The sequence below is a fragment of the Lissotriton helveticus genome, chromosome 5_1 (genome assembly GCF_964261635.1).
Source record: "Lissotriton helveticus chromosome 5_1, aLisHel1.1, whole genome shotgun sequence".
Taxonomy (NCBI): Eukaryota; Metazoa; Chordata; class Amphibia; order Caudata; family Salamandridae; genus Lissotriton; species Lissotriton helveticus.
In genome coordinates, this window is record NC_136065.1 from 296,773,396 (window position 1) to 296,786,169 (window position 12,774).

At 46.3% G+C, this 12,774-nt stretch overlaps 1 protein-coding gene across 2 annotated transcripts in view; it reads right to left on the bottom strand.

Annotated features, from left to right (window-relative positions):
• Window positions 1-12,774, bottom strand: part of PEX14 (peroxisomal biogenesis factor 14) — a 551,896-nt gene that overhangs the window by 493,879 nt on the left and 45,243 nt on the right. The gene's annotated exons all lie outside the window — the stretch shown is intronic.

The window sequence follows — 12,774 nt, forward strand, 5'->3', positions numbered from 1 at the left end:
ATCTACTAACAATCCAGGTTCAGCAATTAAGACATCCAATTGAAAGGTAGGACTAAACATAGTGAAACCATTTCACATTTCCTCTTGGCATCATTGGTAGGCAGGCAATACGTATGAATGGTGGAGTCTAGCGTCTTCTCAGACAGCAGTTCTCCATGCACAGGGCAACGACAACATTGATTCCTCTGGAGTTTTAGGCCAAAGTGTGTATCCAGCCTAAAAGAAGGGCTGTCACCAACAGAGTGCTACTCCTGAACCTCCTTAGCTACGTTTGTATGCAGCTCTGTATTGGAAGTCAAGACAAATATGGAACTTGCTGCCAACAGATCCAGCATTTATAGTTGGATTGTCTAATAAGCTCTTCGGCAACCTATGGATTCTGGAGCGACCCCCCTCTCCCAGAAGTCCACAAACACTGCATGCTCAGAGCATGTAGCCATCATTGACAACCGTGGCTGTCCCAGACCCGGTTTTAGCTGGATAAGGAAAAATATGTAACCATTCCAGACAAGGGCAGGTACTTCAGGTATACAGATGGAGGCAGGAAGAGGGGAAGGTCATGAAGGACTCTGGGAGAAGTCCGGTAGTAACTTCAAATGGCCAGATGAGCCCAAATCCACACCAACGGGAAGAAGTGCACTAGTGGGTGGTAAGGAAAGGAACACAAAGGCTCTAGGAGCATGGGCAGCAAACAAAACCAACCATCAATTTGAATGCCAACGTCACATGGGGTTCAGTGACTCAGCCAGGCACATGGCAAAACATGCACCCCAACTTCACAGACAAGATACTGGAGACACTGACCACATCTTATTCAGTCGTAGTCAGTCAGTCAAAATACTTTATTTCGATAAATCAATATCAAAAAAAGACAATAGCACTATACAATATTCACATGTTCTAAAATACATAATAAATGCAGAATAAAATTATGGTTACTTTACACAAACAAAATATTTACAAAGAGTATAAAAATAATGACCTTTAAAAATGCGTTTAAAATACATTAAGAATACATTAAAAAAAGGGGTCAGTTAAGATGGGAATACAAGGTGTCATACATATTACGATTCCACATGTCAATTTCATTCAGTAAACATTCCCTGAGGTATAATTATTATTATTATTATTATTATTAGGGACATTTTTAAAGCGCTGCGTTACGCACACCGGCGTGTCCACGCGCTAAAAAGTGGGAGAGGCAGCGTGCAGGGAACACAACAACTGAGCAGACAGTTATTTGGTATACAGGAATGTTTTCAGTTTCGCTCGGAACCTCGTTTCCTCCGGTTCCAGGCGCAGGTCCGCTGGTAGTTTATTCCAATTATTTGCCGCTAGGCATCTAAAGGACCTACCTCCCATGCGGGCTCTCTTAACTCTGGGGATCCTTAGAAGACCGCCCCCTGCGGATCTGAGTGCTCGTGTAGGTTGATACACTTCAATCAGTTTATTCAGCGGGTCGGGTGCCCTACCATTCAAAATTCGGTGACAGGTGCAGAGGGCTTTGTATTCCACTCTTCTCCTCACAGGGAGCCAGTGTAACTTCTGGAGGGCCGCCTTAGAAGGCGCCCTTCTGGGCAGCCTGAGAATCAGACGTGCTGCCGCATTCTGCAGCGCTTGCAGGCGTGCCATGCTTTTTTCTGGAGCCCCCAGGTACAACAGGTTCCCGTAGTCCGACCTAGCTGTCACCAGGGCATGAACCAGGGTTTGACGGGCACCGATCGGGAGTAAGTCCAGGACTTTTCTCAGTTTCTTCAAAATCCCGAAACAAACTCCAACCACCCGGTTGATCTGGGGGCCAAAAGTCAGGCCCACATCAAACCAAACCCCCAGATTTCGTGCTTCTTGGCAAGGGGTTGGGGTTGGTCCTAGACAGGGTGGCCACCATGCCGACGACCAAGCGGACTGGGCTCTCCCCACCACCAGCACCTCTGTCTTGCTGCCATTAAGCTTCAAGCAGTTGATAGCCATCCACTCGGCAAGCTCTTTCATGCACGACCGGAAGCCATCGGCAGCAAGACAGGGCGCGTGCGATAGGGAGATCACCAGCTGCGTATCGTCGGCGTACGAAACCAATTGGAGTCCATGGCTCTCCACAATCGAGGCAACAGGCGCGACATACATATTAAAGAGGGTCGGGCTCAATGACGAGCCCTGGGGCACGCCTTGGCCCAGGGGAACCCCCTTGGAATAGCAGTCTCCTTGCCTTACTCGGAAGCTTCTCCCCTTGAGGAAGTCCTGGATCCATCTCAGCGCGGTGCCAGAAATGCCACCTCTGTTCAGACACTGTAGCAAGATGTTATGTGCTACAGTGTCGAACGCCGCGCTGAGGTCCAACAGGATCAGAGCCATAGTTTGGCCTGCATAAACCGAATACTTGCTTAAATCCACTATAAAACAACGTTATAAGAGTTATTGGTCATCTTCCTCTTCTTGATCCTGACAGCCCCCACTAGGAAATTAGCAACATGAAACATAATCCTGGGGGTCTGTAATAACTGTAAAAACAGGAGAGCTGGCTTTACTTGAATAAACCCTGCCTCCTTTAGAATAGGGATCAAGTATTTCGTCCTTACTGCCGTGTAATGTCCACATAACATCAAAAAGTGCATTGTATTCTGGGTGGAAAAATTATCACAAGAACACGGCATTGCGTTTTCAGGAGTACTCCAAGTTGGGAAATGACCAAGGTTCAAGTGAATCAAGTTAAACCGAAATCGAGTTAGAAGAAATCGGTGATAAGCTTGATTCACAGTAATTAGATACAATTCAGGGCCTACTTGGGTGCTCAAAATAATGCTAGCCCTCACCGTTGTTTTTTTAAATTCCGTTTGTTCCCTCTCCACGCTTAGCATTTCTCCCATTGTACCTTTGATCAAGGCAATATCCTTTGTTGTTATGGACTCTGGGGAGAAAAATAGCTATGGTCTCCCTAGCTTAGCAAGACGGTCTTTGATGTATGCTAGCCACAAGATTTGCTCTATATAGTTGTAAACAGTCTTTTAAAATAATATGGTTAAGGGGGATTTCCTGGTTCAACCAGATCTTCAACCATACTAGAACAGGGGCCATTTTTATCATATCTGAAATATATCCTAGTCCTAGTTCAGTGTGGATTGTATATGATGGAGTGGACTGTGGCACAGAGAGGACAGCTCTTAAAAATGTATTCTCTGTAGTCTGTATACTGTCCAGAGAACAGTATCCCCAAATTGCACTACCATATGTAGTCACCGCAAGGCATTTTGCTTTATAGATTTTCATTAAAGTTGCTATTGGCCTTGCCCCCAATTTTTTCGAAAAGCCCTGAAGTGCAGAGGATGTTCTTGCGAGGGAAATGTTTCTGTTTTTTATCTGTGGACCCCAATTTCCTCTCTCGTCAAAGGTGATCCCCAGATATGGTAAAGTGGCTACTCTACAAAGCTCTTCTTTGCCACATGTAAAGGTTTTTAAGATCTTATTCTTGCTCCTCCTGCCCATTATCATGATTTGAGACTTCTTTACGTTTATCTTGAGGTCCAAGGAACCCATAAAGACTCCATATACATCCAAGAGGCGTTGTAATCCAACACCCGTCCGCGCAAGCAAGACGGCATCATCCGCGTATAGGAGAACTGGAATTCCAAGTTTTCCTATACGCGGGATATCAAGGGATGCCTCTTTTAACGCTGGTTCCAGTGCGTTTATATAAATGGTAAATAGGAGGGGTGCCAGTATGCACCCCTGCCTAACACCCCTTTCAGAGTTAAAATGACTGGTGCATCGACCCTCCGAAGTTACTCTGACCGAGGCTAAAAGGCCAGTGTGTAGATCCACTAGGAGATTAACTAAAGCCCTGTCCAGACCCATGTCGATCAGAATTTGCCACAATTTTGATCGATTTACGAGGTCAAAGGCTGACGAGAGGTCCATGAACCCCAGGTACATGGACCCCTCCTTAGCCTTGGAATATTTTTCCACTAATAGGTGCAAGTTAAGTCCTTGATCTATCGTGCTCCTTTTTGGTCTAAATCCATACTGTACATTTGATAGGACCCCTTTCTCATTTACCCATTCGTTCAGTTTAAATAAAATAACCCGGCCCAATATTTTCACAGATGAATCAATCAGTGAAATGGGTCTATAACAGGAGGGGTCTTGCCTGTTACCCTTTTTATAGACCGGGATGATGATGGATTTTTTCCACGAGTCCGGGATATTGTCATGTTTTAGAGCATTAAAAACGTTACATAAGATTTTAGACCAAAATTTCGGGGCGCATTTAAAGACATCCGCCGGGACCCCATCAGGGCCCGGCGCTTCATTTTTCAAGGTCAGATCTATTGCCCTTTCCACTTCTGCAGCCTCAAAAATGACAGCAGGGACCTCTACGTTGCTAGTTTCTACAATGCTAGTTTCTGAGTGTATTTTACTAAAGTGTTGGATCCAGCCCTCGTCTGGGATGTTTGCCTCAAGGGGGGAATTCTCCTCACCCGAAAATAATGGCTGATTTAACATTTTCCAAAATAAACCATTATTTTTTAGGGTTTCGGGGTCGAGTAGTTGGGCCCAGGCTACGTCTTTCAATTCCTTTTTTCTCTCTAGAGTAACTTTTTTATATATACTCCTTAAACTAGCTATATCTACACGGTTTTTAGGCGTGGCTTTCAGGGCTTTAAGTAAATCTCCATGCGCTTTGGAACATTTTTTATCAAACCACCTTTTACCTTGAAGGGGCTTCTGACTTGGTCCAGCCTGTAAGCTCTGGTTTATTTCTGTACAAATGTTATCAAATGCAAAAATAACATCTTTATTTTGTGTTCGATTTGCTAGGCATATTGCCACTTCATCCTCTACCTTGATCAGGACTTCTTGAAGGAATGTTTCAGGGACTATTTTTGTCCATTTTAACCTTCGCCTCTGATCTTTAACGGACACATTTAGTCCCCCTCTATGTGTCACTGTTTTTAATGAGTAGATCTGTATGCTTTGATTCCAATAAAACAGGATTATGATCACTAAAAGCTGATACCTCTGTACGATAATCTAAAACATTGCACAACAAAAAAAAGGACATAAAAATATCATCTATAATAGTGCCATCATCTTTACCCTTAAATGTAGGGGACCTACTTTTACCGTCCCCGCAACCAGACTCATATAAATTCCATCTGGCAAGAAAGTTTTCTAGATACTCTCCCCGCCTAGTGTGTTCCAGATGGGTAGATGAAGAGAGTGGTGGACCTTCATCATCCTGACTAAAACATGGTAGGGTGCATGGGTGGATGTTAAAATCCCCTAAAAATAATATTTCAAAAGTATTTGCATTTACACTGTAAGCTGACAAGAATTTGTCCAGTACTTCCAAGTTATGACCGGTACACTCATTTGCATTAGGGTTATAAAAATTTACAAATAGAATCTTGGCCTTATCCTGGGTAGAGAGTTCAACAATCAAACAATTTTCACAACCTGAGTTACACTGTGTTATTTTGCCTTTTACATCCAATTTAAATAAAGTTAGTAAGCCTCCCTTGGCTCTCCCTGCAGCACTACTAGTTGCAGGAATGTAAAAGTGACTGTAGCCGTCCAAAGAGAAGCTATTAGCTTGGTCCCATGTCTCTTGTAAGGCAATAATGTCAAAGGATTTTAATGTATTTAGCCAATCAACATTTCCAGCTTTGGTCTTAATAACAGCAATGTTCCAAGTAACAATTTTAAAAGAAGGTGTAGGTAGCTGGGCTTTACTCCCTGGTTCAATAGGCAGTCAATCATTTTCCTCAAGTGAGGATAAAGGGGTATAGCGATTGAATAGTGGTAAAGCCTGCTCAAATTGAGTATGCGTGGTAGCCAGCTGGTAACAATAAGGATCCCCGTTATTTTGTTGTCGATAAACATTTGGGACGCAGCCAGCAGCACCCCTTCTATTCCCATGTGCTGGATACTTATGCTGCTGGGGAGTTGGGCGTTATCCAGATGATTGTAAAAAAAAAACAAGAGGTCTAGCACATACAGAATTTTCCACTATGGGTGGAGAGGCTGCTCTGAGGAGGACTGTCGCAACATGTTGAGGGTGTTTAAAGTTTACTATAATACAGTCCCCGCTCAAGTTCTTTCTACCATTGCCAATCAAGCTGACTCTACGGGTGGAGATTATATCGTTTGAGAAGGCAAATGGAATACCACAATTCCTATTTAGCCATGCTAATGTTTTGTTTTTTAGAGCGGTATGAGTTTCTAAACTGGAATCAGAAAGACAGGAATCACCCTCTGGGACATTTGTTAATACCACTGTGTATGGAACACACTCCGGTGGGAGGTTAACTGGATTTTTCCTCTGATGCCTACTTCTCTCACCCTTTTCTCCCCCCACTGTCGTGTTCTGTCTGCCAATGTTCGGTGGGGGTGGTTGTACTAGTGGGGCTGCCACAGATGGTAGGTTGGGAGATGGGGCTTTCTGTGGTCGAGTAACTAATAGATTTTGTGCAGTGACCAATGGCCCTTTACCCCCTGTGCTTACTGAAGCCACACCCCCTAGTACGTTGTTACCAGTAGGAAGACTCGTGTGTGTGTTAATCCGAGTCATGTGAGAATCTAGGAGTCCCCCTAGTCTAGAGACCTCTTGGGTGACCTTCTCTAGCTTTACCACAAGAGGTCTAATCATTGCTTCTAGTTTTGACTCAATGATAGTTGCCAAGAGCTCGCTATGAGCAGGGTGCAAATTATTTAACTCAGCATTATTTGTGGGTTCTGGTGTACTTCCACTGCTAGTTGATGTGGTACCCGTCTTTTTTTACTTCCAGCCCAACACCCATTTGACAGGGGCCTTCCTACATGCCCGCACAACTCTTCGAACAGGTGATTGAACTGGTGAAGGCCTTGGGGAGGGCGTCGGGGTCTGACTCGGGGTAGGGTCAGTTATGGCTTCCCGTTCTTCCAGTGATACTTCGATGGATACATCATTGGTGTCACTAAAAATAGGGTCTTCCAGGCAACTATCTGACTGGGGCAACGGAGTAGAGGGCGATCTCAGCCTTGTAGGTGAAGTATTTGGGCTTACCCTATTTAATGAGAGTCGCCTATCTTTATTAATCTTATTAACCACCTTTACAAGGTAATTGTCCATTGTCCTTGTCTCATTCACTGTCTAGGGTTTTGTTGATCTAAGCTTAGACATATTAATGGGACGAAGGTACTAAACACAGGTAGAATTGACCGGTGATATCTCACCCAAAGGATAATAGGGTTCAGTATTGTAGATAAGGACCAGGAAACAGGAAACAGTTAAAAATGGTAATACAAAGTATTATTTCTTACAGTATGTCCAGAATCCGAGGAGAAAGTGCCAAAGACCGTAGCCCAGCCCGGCCTCTTCTGGCCTCTGACGGCCGCAGACGGCCCCGCCCTTGTCCCGGGCTTCTCCCGGGCGCGCCCGCGGGACGAGGAACCAAGGGAGCCTTTATGCGCCTCCAGGAGCTTCCAGGTCGGCGTCAGCGGCGTCCTTGCCGCGCTGGGGCTGCTGGGGTTTGTAGTGCCCAGAGGCCCGGCGGAGCCAAGCCCGGCCAGACCACAAGCAGAGCTAAGCCCGGCCCGATAAGCACCACACAGGAGGACAGGAAACACAGCGGAGCCGAGCCCGGCCGTCAGCAGCACTCCAGGTCAGCTGTAAACGGCTCCCCCCGGACTCCACACCAAGGGAGCCTTTATGCGCCTCCAAGCGCTTCCAGGTCGGCATCAGCGGCGTCCTTGCCGCGCTGGGGCTGCTGGGGATTGTAGTGCCCAGAGGCCCGGCGGAGCCAAGCCCGGCCAGACCAGACCAGAAGTGGAGCTAAGCCCGGCCCGATAAGCATCACACAGGAGGACAGGAAACACAGCGGAGCCAAGCCCGGCCGTCAGCAGCACTCCAGGTCAGCTGTAAACGGCTCCCCCCGGACTCCACACCAAGGGAGCCTTTATGCGCCTCCAGGTCGGCGTCAGCGGCGTCCTTGCCGCTCTGGGGCTGCTGGGGATTGTAGTGCCCAGAGGCCCGGCAGAGCCAAGCCCGGCCAGACCACAAGCGGAGCTAAGCCCGGCCCGATAAGCACCACACAGGAGGACAGGAAACACAGCGGAGCCAAGCCCGGCCGTCAGCAGCACTCCAGGTCAGCTGTAAACGGCTCCCCCCCCCCCAGTCGTAGTCAATGCCACACTACCGAAGTCTGCGTCAACAGAGGAAAGAAACTATTGAGGGAATAAATGCATGGATGCACTGCACCGCATTCTCAAGCAATTTTCCTTAAAGAACATAGAAACATTTCATTATAAGTCATAACTGCAATGATCTTTGACAATCAATCAAGATTTGGTTTCTCCAGTAAAGGTGTAGTGAATGTCAGCGATATTAACACTTGAACACATTTACTGTGCCTGTATGCAAGGAGATCATGTATATCGATTTGTTCAGCCAGGTATAAAGTACACAGGTGTCAAAGAACAAGAACCTCCAGGGGCAAATTATATCATTATCTGGACAATGGTTGATGTGGGCTAGGATCATCAGGACATGAGTAAAAGGCTCTAGCGCCTACAACAAGGTGTAACCCCTTTTCTTTTATGAATAGGGTTCAAAGAATCTCAGTGTTTTCAACATGTACACAACCGCACATATTGCAAATCACACACCACATGCATAACCAAAACAGTGCACATTAGACATATCACATACATCCTGTTCAGCACAGATATCAAATATAGTAACTTCCACCCAACATATTTAACACTACTGCCCACCAAGACATACTACACACCACCCTACACCACTCACAGAGAACTCCAAGACAACACAACCCCGAAAACACTTTCAGCTGGCTAAGAAGGGCATCCAATAGCGCTTGCTGCCTTAAGCTACTTCGCACACATATACACTAACTCCACAGTCGGCAATGGTACCTATATGCAAGTCATTTCATACAACCCACAACTCATTGAAACTGGCATCCCTGATTGCACACCTCAGATGCTGCCTTGAAACTTCAATGCTTGAAAAGTCAGTCCTTGTAGAAAGCAAAGGTGATGTGAAGCCATAATAATGGCAGATTTTGCAATACACGTGTTAATTAACAAGAATAACCATAGAGAAACTAGGGCTCTGCAGTAGTCCATTAGGGATAAATCGAGCTCAAACTTAGGAAAGAATGAAAAGCAGCGACTGGGCTGATTTCAAGGTGGGAACCATAATCCAACCTGAAACAAGTAGTCATCTGTCCACGCTTCAAAGACTTCTCAACAACATATTAGGCAGGAGAGACCGTGGCTGTCTCTCCTCATCTATGGAAGGAATGAGGCAAGACCAAGTCAACTGATAACAAGAATGCAGATGTCACTTCTATCAACCATCATACAACTTCGAGTTGCTGTACATAACAGGTACTGCCACTATCCCCAAACTATTCTCGATTGAATTCTAGATGGCAGGAGGATGTAACAGCATGTGTAGCTTGTAAAGCACCCTAAAAAGCAAGCAATAGATCAGTTCCAGCAAAGAGAGATAAGTTATGGATTGGCTATGTCAGATTGTTTTGTGAACTTAAAGTAACATGAAAAAAGTTCAGAAAATGGTCTGCCTTCAATGAAGCGCAAACTTCTTCAGAATGGCCGCATGAGAATTTCCTAGTCTGACATAAATCAAACTAGGAACGAAAAGCTAGTTGTGTGCGGAGGGAAGTTGCTGCGAATAAAGTGCTCTCACTGACATGTCACCTTGAAATAGGTAGACCTTTAGAGTGCTGACAAGATAGTTTGCAAATAAATGCTCAGAAACTACATTTGTCAAGTCTCTGATTCCCAGAAACGTCAACTCCGCTTTACATCCCTTAGAAGTCATTACATTGATTGCAGCACATGAAATATTTTAAGAGTGGTATCACAGCCATTTGAAAAAGACACGTTACAACTGCTTGGAGTATCTTGCCCGCCCTGAAACCGAACTCCATGTTGGGATGTACTGATTTATTGTGATCATCACTGCTATGAATGGTGCTTCTGTGAGGTCCTGGAATGCCTAGCCTTTGGCTTTTCTAAGGAGGTTCTGGTGAGAATGGAAAAAGCATGTGCAATTGATTGGTAATGAAGCATAGGAGTCAGAAAAGCATCAAAGATGTGTTCACAATCCAGCAGGATCTTTGAGTCGAAGTTTATTGTTGGTACCCAAGGATAGTAGAAAAAAAAACAACAGAACAGAAAGCTGGATAACAATTCAACAGGCTCTACAGACCTGGCCAACCAGTGAAAGTGCAGTGCAATCTGTTGGGATAGAGGAATATATATGCAATGGGACTACAGGGCAAGAACAGAAAAGTCATGTGTGATTAATGCATAATTTGGATTGTAAACAATGCAGTGTGGCTTGAAGGTTACATCATTTAACACCTGAGCACTACTTCAGAAAGACAAAGGAAGACTGGCTACACAGGGTAAACGATAAAGTATTCAATCTAAAATTAGAGAGTAATCAGCCTTCGATTCTTTGTGCACTTGTAGGTGCGAATTGAGGCCCATGCCACATTGTCCCAGGACCCAAAGTATCTTTTCTTAAAACTGGTGCCCATTATGTGGAGGCAGTTCAATTCCCCAGGGGTACTACAGAGTCTTTTTGGTGGTCTTCATTCCTTCACGTGTGTTCTTCTGCTTATAATCAGGCCCTCAGTGCACCTACCGAGCGTCGTGCAGCTGTCTCCTAATGCCACGTACAGGGCTGCGGTGAAACCCGACTCAATCCCAGTGACAACTCTGTCCCCCCCCCCGGCGGCTACGCGTGTGATGGTTGCTGCTCGCGGTGACATCACTTGGAATGTCACCGCGACCAGCGTTTCAAGGCGAGCGCCGGGGGCACTCTGGAGGCGACAGCTGCGAGGAAGGCTGTGGCTGAGGTCACAGGAGTTCGTACTTCAAATAAATCTTACAGTTCATTCACCACCCTTTGTTTCGTGCTTCTTTGGTGAATGCCACACTGGCGACGAGGGTCAAGAGCCTGTGACCTCAACACGCCAAGAAGAATACGGCCGCAGGAAGGAAAAGGAACAGCAGCAGCTGACTGGAAAAAAACACAGCCGGCCGATCGTGAAGGAAATGAGTCACGGTGTAACTGTCTAAAAAACGTAGGAGTGACAGATGAAAGGAGCAGCCCGGAAAGAGGACGCGTCGTCTACACGGAGGAAAGCGGAGGAATCGTAGGTGCCTGGGGAAAGACGTGAATATTCACTAAACGACTGTCATCCCGGAGGTGAGGTACAGCTGTCTGAAGCCCCAGCGCGCAGGTCCCATACCTCCTGCTCACACGATGTGTGGCGGACTTTGACCTAGACTAGCATAAGGTCAGGAAACCCTCCAGTTCACGTCGGTCCCTACCAAGTGCCAATTATAGCACAACCGGAGCTGCGGATCTAGCGAGAACCAGGCGCATAGTGTACAACCCTGCATTCGAGACTTTCACCGCGCGCACCCCCTACCTTCAACGGGGCAGTTCAGTGCCTCATCGCCACGGGGGTGTGGGTAGCCTGGCCTTCCGTGATTGCATCCTCCCTGCCCGGTCAGCGGTATGATACTTCAGGCGTCCTGATAAGAGGAGTTTGTTCGCACAAGGGCAGCGCTGTGTTGTGTATTGTTGGCAAAGGGGTGTTTGAAGCCTGGCCTCGAGTGGTGAATTCTCTCTGTTTCACTGCCAGAGCCCCTGCGTTAGTGGTGCGTGGTTTTCAGCACGCAGGTGTGAAGAGCACTCACGGAGCAGCGCAAGTAGTGAACATTGAAAGTATAATCCTGTCGTTTTTGGATGGTGAAGCAACGCGTTTCTGGGCTGTTGTCAGACCGGAACTTGCCAGGGCTGCAGAGAAGTTTGAGGCGTATTGGCTGTTCAAAGGAATATGAGTGGTATACCCAGGGGCCCCTGAGAGCGCGACGTGGAAGGTGCAAGGGGCCTACGAGCACAGCGGAGTAGCGTTTCTCTGCCAGACTAACCCATCCTTGTGCCTGAGTGACTGTGGGTCCTATTGTCAGAACGGCGTGGAAAGTGAAAAACCATTTTGTGAACGCACTTTTGGGAGCACTGCAGTGAGACCATTTTGGTTGGAGTACTGTCCTGACATTCTTCACCAAGCATCCTTATCTTGTGACTTTGAGAGCAATGTATTGAAATGTATTGAAATTTTGGAGGGGCAGGTTTTATCTTTCTTCGTGTACATTTTGGCGAGTGGAAGGTGTGCAAGGGTGGTTGGACCTCTGTTTTTTTAAGTGTCTCCACTGGTGGTTTTATTCCTCCTCCCTCTAGTCACATTGAGTCAGCTCAGATTTCTGGTTCTCACAGAACGCAGTTTGTTACTCGAAGGGTAGGTGCCTACCTGAAGGTTAGAGTTTCTTTCTGCCCACTGTGTACTAAACATGCAAAATGTGACCCCTCCACCCTTTTTTCTGACCAGCCCAGGGGACCCCACCATTCTGTGGAAAAAATGGAAAAAAGTGTTCATTAATTATGCTACTGTGTGTGGGCCCAACTTGGGTCTAGAAAGGAAAACTGCATTACTGTCTTATTACTTGGGCGCAGAGGGGGAGGAAGTCCTAGACCATCTCCCGGATTTGGGGGCACAGGAGGCAAGGGGTCTGAATGAATTTGAAATTAGTTTAAAGAAGTTAGACTTGCACTACCTCCCCAAGACCAGCACAATTATGGAGAGGTATCATTTTGGCAAGAGGGCACAAAAGGATGGGGAATCTATAGAAGATTTTGTGTCTGAGTTGAGGAAGTTAGCTGCAACGTGCAAGTTT